The sequence below is a fragment of the Bufo bufo genome, chromosome 2 (genome assembly GCF_905171765.1).
Source record: "Bufo bufo chromosome 2, aBufBuf1.1, whole genome shotgun sequence".
Classification (NCBI taxonomy): Eukaryota; Metazoa; Chordata; class Amphibia; order Anura; family Bufonidae; genus Bufo; species Bufo bufo.
In genome coordinates, this window is record NC_053390.1 from 16,241,734 (window position 1) to 16,249,514 (window position 7,781).

The 7,781-nt window shown below is 44.3% G+C and overlaps 1 pseudogene; it reads left to right on the forward strand.

Moving 5' to 3' along the window:
* Positions 1-619: 619 nt before the first annotated feature.
* Positions 620-7,019, forward strand: LOC120990632 (annotated as a pseudogene).
* The last annotated feature ends 762 nt before the right edge of the window (positions 7,020-7,781 follow it).

The window sequence follows — 7,781 nt, forward strand, 5'->3', positions numbered from 1 at the left end:
ATTCTGTAACAAGTCAGACATCGGGAAGGAGAATCCATCATAGGAAGTGATAGGAAGAGTCCAGGGTCCTGTAGAACGGCCTCCAGACCTTCCAAGTGACGGAGAACCTGAAGATCAGCCCCCAATATGGTGAGTGATGTGTCATGTGACCAGTGACCAATAGTCATGATGTAGGAGCCATGAGGAGGTAAGTAGGCACGTTGTACCAGGAGGAGAGGGCCGGAGGAGAGGACATGGCCCCTGAAGGGTTTATTCCCTAAGTGTCTCTCTCCATCCACAGGAGTACACAATAGTGAAGAAGACATCAGGGGACTGTGTGACTCCCATCATCCATCTCCAGGAATCAGGAGGGCGGAGCAGGTCCCCTAACCCCATTACAGGGCCCCACCCCCTGATACATGAGCAGAAGATCCTAGAACTCACCCAAAAGATGATGAAGCTGCTGACTGAAGAGGTGACACTGCTGGGAATGCTGGGAAATTCTCCAGTAACAGCACTGGAGGGGTCTGGGTAATGACGGTGTCATTGTGTTGTCAGGTTCCTATAAGGTGTCAGGGTGTCGCTGTCTATTTTTCCATGGAGGAGTGGGATTATATAGAAGGACACAAGGATCTGTACAAGGAGGCCATGATGGAGGAGCACCAGCCTCTTATATCACAAGGTAAGAGCCGTCATGTGCAGTGTATACATGTGTGTGCAGTGACATGTAATGGAGGAGCACCAGCCTCTTATATCACAAGGTAAGAGCCGTCATGTGCAGTGTATACATGTGTGTGCAGTGACATGTAATGGAGGACCAGTTACTACGGAAGGGGGATAGGAGGATCGGTCATCTGTCTCTTTCAAAGGTGCCTTCCTGTAATGTGCTAGGGATTCCACAACTGGCCTTCTAGGTCTTCCACCCTGGAGCTGTGGACTTCATCTTCCTGCAGTTGGTCAGAATCTAAGGTAGTTGTCAGATGCTCACCTGTCCATGCTCCAGCAGTGAGCCTGGCCTCTCTGTTGTGGTGCAGCCGGAGTTGTTTAGTTCCTTTAGCAGGGATGCAGAGCCAATCAGGCTCCGTGCCGGTGTCACATGCTTCCTGAGGTGGGCCATTTTAACAGTCGGTTGCTGGCAACAGGTGCCTGTGATTGGTCTTCTAAGCCTCACTGGCGTGTGTTGTACTACTGTCTAGATGCCTGACATTCTGATTTTTAGATTGTCCCTGACCTTGCTTCTGATTGCTGAATATTTCCTCTGAGGTTATCTGCTGGCTCTGACCACATCTGGTATTTGACTCTGTGTTTGTATCTTGTTTGTGCTGTGACGTATCTCTCCGGTTTGGACTGATATTAACTTACTTTTGGATTCTGATCCAGTTCGTGTTTTGACTGTCTGGTTTTGACCTCTTTCTGTCTGACTACTCTTTTACCCCACTAGGTTTAGGCTCCTGCAGTTAGTTAAGTTAGGTACCGTTGCCAAGTTGTGGGCTGCTAGTCAGGGTAGATCATGCAAGTGGGTAGGTAGGGCCGGTGCAAGGATTTTTGCCAACACAAGCCAAGCTACATTTTGGCCCCCCCCCCCCCCCCCGCAGCTCACCTGGCCCTGGTTCCGTCTGCATCAGCTGGCTCCTCCTCTGTGTGGTCCTGGTATCTTCGCTCTGCTTCAGATAATCGCTATAAGAGTCACCGGCCCATAAGACGCACCTAGGTTTTAGAGGAGGATAATAAGAAAAAAATATTTTCTATTACACCTCAGGTCAGACCAGCAATCAGACCCCCAATGTTAATCAGGCCTCAGATCAGACCCCCATTGCCTCAGATTAGCCTCCCATGTCAGCCATCAGCCCCATGTCACATTTCTCCCCCTCAAGGCCTCCATGTCACATTTCACCCCCCCAATGTCACATTTCTTACCCCTCCATGTCACATTTCTCCCCCTCCATGTCAAATCACCTATGTCACATCAGCCCTCACATTTCTCCCCCTCCATCCATGTTGTCACATTTCTCCCCCTCCATCCATGTTGTCACATTTCTCCCCCTCCATCCATGTTGTCACATTTCTCCCCCTCCATCCATGTTGCCACATTTCTCCCCCTCCATCCATGTTGCCACATTTCTCCCCTTTCCATCCATGTTGCCACATTTCTCCCCTTTCCATCCATGTTGCCACATTTCTCCCCCCTCCATCCATGTTACCACATTTCTCCCCCCTCCATCCAAGTAGTCACATTTCCCCCCCCTCCATCCATGTTGTCACATTTCTCCCCCTCCATCCATGTTGTCACATTTCTCCCCCTCCATCCATGTTGTCACATTTCTCCCCCTCCATCCATGTTGTCACATTTCTCCCCCTCCATCCATGTTGTCACATTTCTCCCCCTCCATCCATGTTGTCACATTTCTCCCCCTCCATCCATGTTGTCACATTTCTCCCCCTCCATCCATGTTGTCATATTTCTCCCCCTCCATCCTTGTTGTCCCATTTCTCCCCCTTCATCATGTCCATTTCACCCCCCCATGCCACATACATTTCTACCTGTGGACAGGCTACTCAGAGACATTTGTCCACACAGTTACCACCAACAGCTCCGCCTCCAGTCTCCACCCTTCTCTGCGCCCTCAAGCAGCTGCCTGCCTTATTATAGAGCCAGCCCTGGGTAGGGATAGCGGTGCGGGTGGCGTACAGAGCTGAACTGTGTGTTGCTATTTAGCCACAGTTTTGTAACGCCCTTATGGTCCTTACTGTCCATCATGTCTCAGACCTGCAGTCAGTCAGTGGCGCCTCCTGTGTTTCTCCTGCACCAACATATCAGCTCCCGAGCAGCTGTAGATTTTCTGCCAGACAGAACCTCAGAAGATGCTCCAGACTTATTACCTCTTAATAATTTGGGCGCATCGTACTCCAGCGGGGATCACTATTTAGACTGGTGTAAGAAGCGTCAATCTTAATACATCCCCCCACTCTGTCTATGACACTCCACACCCAATAGAGCTAAAACAGCCCCTTTTATAAACTCCTCACACTAATAGTGTAGGTCCGTTATGTGCTGTCACGTTCCAAATATAACTCCTTCCCCTGCACAAGTGCCATCAGTGCCCTTCACAGTGAAGAAACATTATGGCGTCAGGGATCTCATGGAGGTAAGATGTTGATTGCATAAATGAATGAAATCAATCCATCTAAGTAAATGTCTAAATTATTTCCCATCAGACCCTGAACTCGCTGATAACTTTCTTTTTTCGAGTTGCTGAGAGGTCCTTCATCATCCATGTCCAAGCTCAGAATAGTTTTCTTGTTTGTGATCATAGTACCTATGACCTGTCCATATCGTTCTTTCTGATTGGCTGATGCTGACTGCAAGGCATTATGGGAGAGCCCCCCAGGGCAGGGACTCTCCCAGGGTCTTGTGATCCTCTCTATTAATTGATCCTCTCTATTAATCACCCCTGCTCTGCTGTGCTCACAACTGTACTGTGAAATGTAAAATGTTGGATGCCATTTTGAGCAATTTTATGAATCAAATTTGTAGAAGATGAATTTGTAGATTACCAAATTCATTCACGAAGTCTCACACTAACGGGTGTTGCCCGCCGAGAGCATATCACTCCCTCTCTTAATGCCTTGCACTGGCTCCCCGTCCAACAACGGGTGATGTTCAAGATTGGATGCTTCATGCATAGGGTATTCCATGGTGTGGGGCCCTTGTACCTGCGACGTAAATTTGCTAGTAAATTGGTCTCTGGAATAGGTGCCTTATCTTCTAGGCCTTTGGGGCCCATGGTAAAGTGTCACGCCTTCTTCTCTTTCCTCCCTTGTTGAATCAGCCAGCTAAGCGCATCGAGGCCCTAAGGGTAAGACTGCGTGTACACAAGACTATACATCATCATCATCATCATCATCATCATCATCATGAAATTTGCCTACACGGAGGCAATACATTTTAATGCATTACAGAGACAGCATTAAAACTGAAGTGTTCCAACGAATCGACTTTGGATCTCTGATCCAAAGCTTGATTCACTCAACTCTAATTATCAGGAAGCTCTTATGTCATATGTGATTATTGTACAAACACAGACGTCTCAGTGATGGCCACCTGCACTCACAGGACACTTCATTAGCTCCACCTTCTTAATTCTTGATAGGACCCTTGTTCCCCTTAGAACATCCTGAATTCTTAGTGTAATGGACCCAACAAGGTGCTGGAAACCTTTATTACAGGTTCTGATTGATGACCTCACTCTGTCTATTCCACTGCATCCTACAGATGTCTATAAACCTGAGGTCTGGTGACTGTGCAGCCCCTAGGTCATACAGACCGCATTGTCATGTCCGTGAATTCAGCCTGAGACGTGCGCTTTACAGAACGTCATGACATATCATCTTGTTAAATGTAGACTGTGGCCATGATTAAATTGTTGATAACCATGTTAAAGAGGATCTCCCAAGATTTCACAATACAAACTGCTTGTAGTATTAAACAGATCTCTTAGACCTGATGAGGCCGGTGTACTTGTTTTGAAATTCCATGTCAGAATGCTAATATTAAAGTGAGAAAGTAAGATCGCTCATGAGTCCTATATTCACAAGCTGTACTCAGTCTCTTCCCACTGTTGCTCCTGATATCTCACACATGCGCAGTGCAGGCTGCAGTCCTCATAGCTGTGTAGTAAAGAAAAGCAGCAGATGCAATTAGAAGCTGTAATCTTACACTGAATCTCCTGCTGGAAGACGGGCACATTCTCACTAAAGAGCCAGGGAGTCTGAAGCTTGTTCTGAGCATTGTGAGATTTCAGCAGCAGCAGACGAGGAGGTACACTTAAAAGAGCTTGTGAATTAAGCTTTAGGTGGGTATTATGACATGGATTCTTCTAGTGAGGACATCAGTATCATCAGGTCTAAGATCTATTTATAATCATTACAGTTTGTGTTGAGAAACGTGGTGATGGATGCTTGTCTGTCATATATGTGTTGACAAAGTGTGAGGCTGGTGTCCAGACATGGGCTGTTCAAATTTACAGTTTTATCAAATTATGACTTACTGTATATAATAAAAGTTGTGATCAGGTGTAAACCAAAATCTTCGACTCTATCAGGACATCAGAAAATGTTATAGAAAGCTTTATAAGATGGAATAACAAATGCAGTTTTTGGGGCATTTTTTTTAACCACAATGAGTGAAATGAATGGATTTTACCGCTCCTTCCTGCTGGATCCACTTCCAGCCTAACAGGAACTTTATAAGTTTGTATGCTTAACAGTTTGGTAAAATATAAAACCGCAAATTTCAATTTTTATATTAACAGAAATTCCCAGTAAGAGTTCTGAGGAAAACTTCATGTTGTTACGAAATTATAAAGTAGAAGATGAAGATATAATCCAGCGCTCTTCAGGAGAAAACCTTAATGTTTATCCAGGACTTCACAGTACAGAATTATCATATAATGGCGAACCTTTTCCTGAACAATCGCACGTTGTTATCACAGGTACAGCTCAGAAAGGTGGAAAAAGAATTCAGCGTGGTAAACAGTTCACAAAAAGCTTGGACCTTTCTACACAAAAAAGAACTCGCACAGAGGAGAAGCCATACTCCTGTTCAGAATGTGGGAAGTGCTTTACATATAAATCAAATTTTATTATTCATGAGAGAATTCACACAGGAGAGAAACCATATCCATGTTCATACTGTGTGAAATGTTTTACACAGAAATCAGATCTTGTTAAACATGAGAGACGTCACACAGGAGAGAAGCTGCTTTCATGTTCAGAATGTGGAAATACTTTTATACAAAAATCAGATCTTGTTAACCATGAGAGAATTCACACAGGAGAGAAACCATATTCATGTTCAGAATGTAAAAAATGTTTTACACTGAAATCAAGTCTTGTTAAACATCAGAGATTTCACACAGGAGACAAACCATATTCATGTTCAGAATGCGGGAAGTGTTTTATACAGAAATCACATCTTATTACACATGAGAGAAACCACACAGGAGAGAAGCCATATTCATGTTCAGAATGTGGAAAATGTTTTACACAAAAATCAGATCTTGTTAATCATCATAGATTTCACACAGGAGACAAACCATATTCATGTTCAGAATGTGGGAAATGTTTTACACAGAAATCACATCTTATTACACATGAGAGAAGTCACACAGGAGAGAAGCCATATTCATGTTCAGAATGTGGGAAATGTTTTACACAGAAATCTCATCTTATTACACATCAGAGAAGTCACACAGGAGAAAGGTCATATTCATGTTCAGAGTGTGGAAAATGTTTTACACACAAATCAGTCCTTGTTAAACATCATAGATTTCACACAGGAGAGAAGCCATATTCATGTTCAGAATGTGGGAAATGTTTTACACACAAATCAGATCTTGTTAAACATGAGACCAGTCACACAGGAGAGAAGCCATATTTATGTTCAGAATGTGGGAAATGTTTTACACAGAAAGCACATCTTATTACACATGAGAGAAGCCACACAGGAGAGAAGCCATATTCATGTTCAGAATGTGAAAAATGTTTTACACAGAAAGTACATCTTATTAAACATAAGAGAAGCCACACAGGAGAGAAGCCATATTCATGTTCAGAATGTGGAAAATGTTTTACACACAAATCAGTCCTTGTTAAACATTATAGATTTCACACAGGAGACAAACCATATTCATGTTCAAAATGTGGGAAATGTTTTACACAGAAATCCCATCTTGTTACACATCAGAGATTTCACACAGGAGACACACCATATTCGTGTTCAGAATGTGGGAAATGTTTTAAAAATAAATCACTTCTTGTTACACATGAGAGAAGTCACATAGGAGAGAAGCCGTATTCATGTTCAGACACATCTTGTTATTCATGAGAGAATTCACACAAGAGACACACTATATTGATGTTCAGAATGTGGGAAATGTTTTACACAAAAATCAGGTCTCGTTAACCATGAGAAAACTCACAAAGAAGAGAAACCATTTTCACATATTTTAACATATCATCAATTTATTGATGGACCTTAACCACCTCCCGACCGCCTAACGCAGGGATGCGTCCTGCGGACGGCTGGGTTATTCCTCCTTGGCGCATCGGCGCGTCATCTCGCGAGACGCGAGATTACGCGCATATTCGGCCCGCACATGCGCAGTGTGGCTCGGCAAAAGTTGCAGAAGGAGTTGGTCACCAGCCTGCCAGCCAATGATCAGCGCTGGCAGGTTGGTGACTTTTAGATAAACTAACCAGAAGCCATATAACACATTATATTTATAAATATAATGTGTTAAATGGCTTCTGTGCTCTCTGCTGGGTCCTTTTCGTCGGTTGGTCCCAGCAGAGAGCACAGATCACAGTGAGTACACCAAACACTACATATTTATCCCGAGATCACCCCCACCATCACCTCAATTAACCCTTGATCACCCCTGTCAATCACTAGTGAAAGGGAAAAAAGTGATCAGTGTAAACTGCCACTTTTTTTCCCCACCAGTATTGACTGTTAGGTTTAGGTTAGTTTAGGCCCCTTTGGTAGGTAGGGAGCTTCAGTTAGCGCCCAGCCCACCGCCGCGCAGTCACTGATTCGCTGATTAGCGTATCGCTAATCAGCATTGGTACTTTTTATAGTATCTGTAAGTGATCAGAACTGATCACAGTCAGATCTATAATAGTATTAGTGTCACCTTAGCTCGCCCTCCACCCAAAATGCAGTGTTTTCCCGATCAGGCCTGATCGGTCGCCCACACGTGCGTTCACCCACGCCCGTCCCGCCGCAGTGACAAAAATTTATT